Genomic DNA, 7,854 nt, shown 5'->3' on the forward strand with positions numbered 1-7,854 from the left:
AATCAACCATAAACCCAAAATCTAACCCGCTCGAATTGGTGTTGGCATGTACGAACCAACACCTACCCACTCGACTCATCACCGACCCACACAACCCGACTCGTCGGCCTGTTGCTAACTCACTCAAACCAATGAGGATATCTAATCAGTTTCTGATTCACTATCGTTGTTGATTAAAGCTTTGTTTGTACCACACTTATGTATTTTTAATAAACATGGAAAGCACATAACACACTTTAAAGTGAGGAATGTAAAAGTTGTGTACATCGAAGTAAAGTGCAAAATGTAAATTTGTGTGTATAGCAATTTAGTTTGTGGAATGTAATTTGAATTCCACATTTTAAACTGCGGAACACTAATGTTTTGTATTGCTTACATGTCGTATATTGTAAAATACAGTATGTATTACAAAAAGTAACTCAACACTTCTAAAATGTGAAACAATAATTGAAATTTTGCTGCCACCCCAAATTGTGTTTTTTTACATACACATGGATATCGGAATCGAACCCAGTATCATATTTTTAAGAGACTAGAGCCTCTTTCACTCGGACTAACACATTGTTGGTTTTTAATCGTGTACATAAGTTTGAGGTATACATACCAACACTACAAAAAATGTGTGGTTTAGCGGCAATTTTGTTTTACATTTAGCGGGGTTCTAGACCGCCGCAAGTTTATTGGCGACCGTTTTAAAAAATGTGACAGAACACTCGCTACACACATTACGCGGGGTTTTTAGCAATCCTTTGTACATGAACTATTAGCGCATTTAGGGGGGTTTGTAACCTCCCATAATTGTGTACTCCGTACAAAAAAAGAGTATTTATCAGCAGTTCAAACCACCGCATTAAGAAAGAAACTGTAACAAAATAATGTGGTATTTCCTAACCATTAAACCTAAATACTAATTAGCTATCACTAAATCTCTCTTGATATCCACCCATATGTTGAGATCATTTATCTTAATATATATACAGTTTAGAAAATTAAATATGAACAATAGTATTAACTTCATAAATAGAAAAAAAAAAACATATACTGTATGTGAGGTTCTGGACGAGGGAGGAATTGCATATATTCTTTTCCAATTTCCCTGTCGCGTTTGAATACCTAGAGTCTAGAACTATCGCCAAAACAAGAATCTATAAACATTCTTCACTGTAGTTAAATTTAATTCCAAAAAAACAGGGAAAGAGAAACCCAATTTTTTCAAGAACATTTTATCCCTTTTGGCCACAGTTGGATAGTTGCTAACTCTTTTTTCCCCTCAGATATTTTTAAAAGATAAAAAAATCAAACAAGTAGCAGGATTTTTTTTTCTTCTGTTCTGTTTCTAGCATTTTCCCAGATACCAAACAAAGCAAATTAACAATAGACTCCAAATTCTGACACTAACCTGACCAGAAGCCACAATGACTGGATATCTCATCCATTCTTTGGAAAGTGGACACTTGAATTCATCTAGGCAGAGAACATTCTTTTGAAGCTTAAAAAAGATAGTGAAGTTTTCTTTCTCAGCTTTAACTTCTTGAGATCACAAAGGGTCTCTTTAGCTTGATCAATGGCCTCCGTGCTGCAATAACTTTAGTTGCAAATTGTTTCATTCGGTCGAGCTGGATAGCAAGGGAGAAAGGACTGATCCTAGTGACAAACATAAAGGTATTAGGAAGAAGCACAATGGCCACGTATAAGGAAATATTTTGGCCCTAATATCTCACACACCCCCGTAAAGAACATGTTAGACAATATAACCAACACACTTGACAAGTTCCCACCACACCTATTGCTATAGTGGTTTTTCCAGTTCCACCAACTGTTAGAACTTCACATTTTATAAAAGTAAAAATAATATAATTAGATAATGCGCAAAGTTCTTCTTGGCAAAATAGAGCTTTCATATCACTCAAATAATAGTACAAATCATTCGGTGTGAACAAATCAAGAAAGCTTGGAATATGCCTAAAGTATGGGGAAGAGAAAATAAATATTTGTGTGGAAAGGTATATGATTGAACAGAAAAAGATATGTCATGCTAAGGATTTAAACTCATAGTAAGCCAAATTTATAACTAGTAGGCCCCAAAAACTGAGACTGGCACTTATGACTTACTTTGATACAAAAACACAATGATAAGACCGGATGTTGTGCTTCAATCAAATTCCTGGGTCAAGATAAGTTCAAAAAGCCTTGTCCATGAACTCCAGATTTGCATTAGAATCAGCAGCAGCTGAATCCTGGTCACTGCAACATTGTTAAGAATAACTAGAGTGATCAATAAAAATTAAGGTTAACCAATCCGAGAGAAGACAGCAGAAATCAATATCGTTGCTACTGAGTGATAACCACAATCTAGGTCGGGCAAACCTGAAAATTTTATGAGGTACAGATGCTTTGTATTGTTTTAACACCAACCATACCAACCTTGCTTCTAAAGCAGTGTTGTCAAATCGCGATCGCGAAAAATCGCGGCGAGGCTAAAATCCGCTATTGCGTTTAGCGGATAGCGTCGCGGGCAAATAGCGGTAACCACATAGCGGTTAAAATAAGTAAAATATTATAAAAAAACAGCAGTGACCGAACCATACGTCAGTGCATAAAAAACAACAGCTTATCACATAACAATAAAAACTGCATAAAATCATCATTTTTAACAACCAAAATTTAATTATTAAAGGCTGCCACCAGCTCAAAACAAATGTCAAAAGACTTAAAACAACATAAACCAAACACAAGTCATAAAACAGTGAAACAGAAAAAGGAAATGCAACAAAAACGAATTAATGGGGAGTTAATTGGGCTTGTAGAAGGAGGATGAGAGAAGGAGAATTAGGATTTTGGAAACCTTTTCAATTCTGCCGTGATTCTTCATGATGAAGCGTAAATATAGAAAAAAATAATTAATGGGGAGTTAATTGGGCAGTAAAGCAGTGAAACAGAAAAAGGAAATGCAACAAAAACGAATTAATGGGGAGTTAATTGGGCAGTTGGTGGCCCACTAGTCAAGAATTATCATATTTAAAAACCCTAAAAAATAAAAAAAAAACGTGCAGTATTCCTCAAAATCCGCTATTTCCGTTTAGCTTCCAGCACCGCTACGGCCGTCACGGCCGCAATTGCGTTTCTCGCGGTGGCCGCTATGTCGCGGTGTAGCGATTGCGGTGGCCCTAAAATCCGCTACGCTATAGCGGGTCGCGGCCGCTATAGCCGCTATTTGATAACACTGTTCTAAAGCAAGACCAAATTTAAAAGGAAAACATTACAGATAATAATTTTCTAATAACCACATTATTCACTTGAGAAGGAGTCTGATATCACCTACCTCGAGAAAAATCTTGAAGTCAATATGGCAAGAATTAGTAACTAGAAAAAGAAAACAAGGATTTCATACAAGAAGTAGCTCATGTCACATATAATTTCACTTAAAGCACATATTATGGACAGGAAATCTATCAAAACAATTTCAAAAACCACTACGAGAGCCTACTACTCTACTCCAAACAAGAAGCAATTAATCAAGCTTATCTAGAAAATTAACTACATCAACTGAACAATAGTAAAGAGATATACCTTGAAGTCAAACCAAAAGACAAACCTGCAGAAGTGAATAAAAGTCTGCATTAGATTAACAGATGTTATTGTATTTGAAGCAAAGCCATCTTTACCTTCACATTTGTAAGACCCACATCATTCTCCTAAAGGAATGACACGAATTCCTTGAATTCTCCTTAAGCACACATAACTTCTCATAGATGCTACATTTTAAAGGTGTGAAATTAAGAGGTGAAAAAGGCAGATCTAGAGAAAAGGGGAAGATCTGTACCTAGAAAATAAGAACCAGATGAAGAAGAAGAGTCGAATCGAGGTGTGAGATGCCTGCTTTTCGGTCTTATAAAAAGCGCTTTAACATGATCATTATCAAAAACATTAATAGTCATTAAAACTACACCTTTAAAGCGTTTTAGTAAGGAAGGTGCTTTAATAGAAAGTGCTGTAAAATGGGATTGCACATTTACCCTACAAAATTGTCAGAACTAATATCAACCTGAATATATCCAGCTTCAATATTGAGAAAATTGATAACAAAATAGAAATTAAAGAAATTTCAGAACCCCAATTAAAGAGAACTTCTAGCTAGTACTTCCATAATTTATGAAAAATTTAAACCCATTTTTATGCAGAGAAATCAGTATGGATAGCAGAGTTCCACTCACTGTGTGAGTCTTTATAAGATTCATGAACCAGAATAAAATAATAGAAAATGAAACCAGAGAGTGGCTCTACCAAAGTGAAAGCATCACACTATTCATTTAACCGAAAACGATTGAACAAGTTATGATAAAATATCAAGGTATAGAAAAATAACAAGATAAATATGTCTGCACATCCAAACGGAGTACCTGGATCTACACAGCATCAAAACGAAGTACCTTGTAAGACAAAGGCAGTGAAGCATTCATGTTGATGATATACTGGGCCATAGGTATGTCACTGCACATGGCAGCCTTGTTAATCAATTATTCAGATAACAGAAGCTATATGCAACTGAAAGAAAGAAAAAAATTAACAACAGTAAAGCATTTCCACAACTGTGGCTGCTGTTTAAAATCATTTGTCTATAACCCACAAAACGTATACAAAGAAGTTCTGTACTCAGAACGAACATAAAATTATTGTGGAAGTTCCAAAATAAATAATTGCAAGGATTTATTTAATGTATTTTTTATAAAGGTGTTCTAAAGCTTTGATATCCAGAATTTCCATAGTCACTGGTTCCTTCAAAAACTACGTAAAATATAAAAAATAAATGGGAAAACAGTCCTTACAATTACCGTAAAAGTTCCAAAGACAGCAAACGAACTTGCTAGTAGATGCTTGAAAGCTTTGAAAAACATAAAAATTGTGCAATCAGCATATTGCCGTCTTCAATCGTACAAATTAGAAGAAACCAATTTCAAATGGGAATAAGACAACAGCAAGAAATAAAATAGTGTACCGGGAAGTAAACACTCCTTTAGTGGCATTGAACATGATGCAGTATATTATAACCTACCTTCAAACTCTCTCCTGAAAATCAATAAAGCAAGCAAGACAAGTCAGTAGATAGAAACTGGTTCAGAGAGTACGTACAGCAGAGTTGCACATTTTTATGCAGAAAAATCAGCATGGATAGAAGAGCTACACTCGCTGTGTGAGTCTTTATAAGATTCATGAACCAGAATGAAATAATTGAAAATGAACCCAGAAAGTGGCTCTACCAAAGTGAAAGTGCATCACACTTAAAACAGTATATAGAGAGCTGCACGAGCAAAGAGACAGAAACAAAATATGCAACCCCTAATTTCTTTCTTGAAACGTAACGGAACAACAAAGAGGAGGGTAAGCAATAAATAGAGGAAGGAAAAATAGTATCACCAGTTCAATAAAATCCAATGTGAAAGCCATAGATATAAAATCTCTAGAGGTGGCTGAACTAAGAAATCAAAATATAAAACATAAACTAAGAAGGAGTAAACATCATTAAAGTGAATAAGTTGCGATCTAGCCTCTTATATATCTGATTTGGAATCAATAAATTCTTAGGCAAACACGAAATATAATAGAAGTTGCTTGCAATGTTAAGAAGTCACACTATAGCAGGCAGCATTTATAAAGACAAAATCACTATAAATGTTGATAGCAGCACTAGCATACACTATACAAGTTGTAATCCTGATCATAATAATAGAGTACAAAATGCAACTCACTACATTATTCAAGTAATTCGCAAATCAAGTTCATTCCACTACGAGATTGCCACTCACTACATTATTCAAGTAATAATAAGACATTGGTTGTTGTGATCAATAGACGCATTCAACAATTTGAAGTGAAGTGGTTGAAAATTACGGTGAAAATGAAAATGGAACAAACCTGAAGAGGAGCGAAAGCACTTAGGAGTGGTGGAGAGCGTGAAGGAAACGATTAGGGTTTTGATTTGCTCCTTCCTAGTGGCGTCATCGGAGGACCACTGGTGGTTCATGAAGCTGATGACGGCGGCTTGTCGGATCCGCCCGTCAATGGAGGACTCGGTGACCATCCGGAGAACGGTGAGGGCGAAGTCGGAGCAGTGGCAGCCTCGGCTAGAGAGGACTCGACACCGCGGCGAGGCTCCGGCACCGGAGAGATGGTGATGAGGAAGCATTGTGAGAATTTAAAGTGGGACCCAATTTTATTTATATTTATGTGTAAGAGATAAAAATATATTGGCATTCCGTTTTAGTCCCTGATGTTTGGCCTTTGTGCACTTTTGATCTCCTTTATTTTAATTGCGCAATTTTGGTCTACTAGAGATAAATTTATTGCAATGGAAAATGTTGCGTGTTACGAAACAAAACCTACGAATGGTGATTTAACACTGTGACTGTTAAGAACCAATGTAACAGTAACGTGAATTAGGAATAGAAAAGTAAACAAGTAGTATTTAATGGAAATAAAAGGGAATAAATGCAGAAGCAGAGCTTCTACCCCAGAGTACAGTACTCCTATAGAGAGGATGATGCTCTCTACTCAATGATAACTGACTAATTCTCTTCATACCCTCCTCATGCTAACAGCCAACCAATATGAGGAATCTTACACACGCTCTCCTCACCCTCACTCCGTAAAAACCGTAACCAACTCTTAGCCTAAACCATCTCTCACTTCCAGCTCAGCACTACTAAATGATTCCAGCCAATTTAGCATCCTTGTGAGCCTCAGTGATTAAATCTTTGCCCTCTGTCCAATTTGAGTAAGACACTAAGGATTGCAACTCACCATCCTCAAACTTCCGTGACAAGGCATCAGCCCCTTTATTGGTTGGACCAGGCTTATAGATGATGTCAAACTGGTACCCTAAGAGCTTGGCGGCCCAGTTTTGTTGATCTCCAGTAGTGATTCTTTGATGGAGCAATTGGCGAAGACTTTTCTGATCTGTGTAAACAGTGAACCGACGTCTCAACAAATAGGGTCTCCAATGTTGCACCACCAAGACGATTGCCATGAGTTCCTTCTCATAGGCAGATTTGATCAAGTTCCTCTCACTCAAAGCCTTACTAAAGTAAGTGATAGGCTTACTGTTCTGTAACAGGATTGACCCTACGCCACTGCTAGAAGCATCGCTCTCAATTACAAAGGGTTGGGAAAAATCCGATAATGCGAGAACAGGCTCTGTGATCATACATGTCTTCAAGGCTTCAAAAGCTTGTTGTGCCATGGGATTCCACTTGAATCCCTCCTTCTTCGTGAGGTCAGTAAGAGGCCGCGCAATTTTGCCATAGTCTTTGACAAATTTGCGATAGTACCTCGTGAGTCCCAAAAAACCGCGTACTCCTTTCACATTTCTTGGAACTGGCCACTCGATGATACTTTGCACTTTGCTGGGATCCATGGCTACTCCTTTATTAGAGACAATGTGCCCCAAATACTCTACGGACCCTTGGGCAAAAGAACACTTTTTGCGGTTGGCCACAAGCTTCTGCTCTCTCAAACGTTCCAGCACTGTTTTCAAGTGTTTCAAATGCAAATTCCATTCAGAACTATACACTAAAATGTCATCAAAAAATACCAACACACTTCGCCTCAACAGGTCCCTGAAAACACCATTCATCAAAGCTTAAAAAGTCGCTGGAGCGTTCATCAAGCCAAACGGCATCACCATGTATTCGTAGTGACCATCATGTGTGCGGAAAGCCGTTTTGTGAACGTCTTCCTCCTTGAATAGCACTTGGTGGTACCCGGATTTTAGATCCAACTTCGAGAAGTAACGGGCTCCATGGAGTTCATCTAGGAGTTCATCAATCACCGGTATTGGACATTTGTCAGGAACGGTAG

The 7,854-nt window shown here is 37.4% G+C and overlaps 1 long non-coding RNA gene across 4 annotated transcripts; it reads right to left on the bottom strand.

Moving 5' to 3' along the window:
• Positions 1-1,146: 1,146 nt before the first annotated feature.
• LOC130726082 (uncharacterized) lies at positions 1,147-6,199 on the bottom strand. Of its 4 annotated transcripts, XR_009014709.1 has the most exons (7): positions 5,914-6,199; positions 4,997-5,067; positions 4,833-4,882; positions 4,431-4,491; positions 3,571-3,901; positions 2,113-2,244; positions 1,147-1,644 (listed from the first exon to the last, which is right to left on the bottom strand). It is a non-coding gene; the product is annotated as an uncharacterized LOC130726082 (long non-coding RNA). The 4 variants fall into 4 exon arrangements; XR_009014707.1 differs by having other exon boundaries at positions 3,571-4,491; XR_009014706.1 differs by having other exon boundaries at positions 3,571-4,491; positions 4,827-4,882.
• Between the last annotated feature and the right edge of the window lie 1,655 nt (positions 6,200-7,854).

This window comes from Lotus japonicus, chromosome 6, assembly GCF_012489685.1.
Source record: "Lotus japonicus ecotype B-129 chromosome 6, LjGifu_v1.2".
NCBI classification, from domain to species: domain Eukaryota; kingdom Viridiplantae; phylum Streptophyta; class Magnoliopsida; order Fabales; family Fabaceae; genus Lotus; species Lotus japonicus.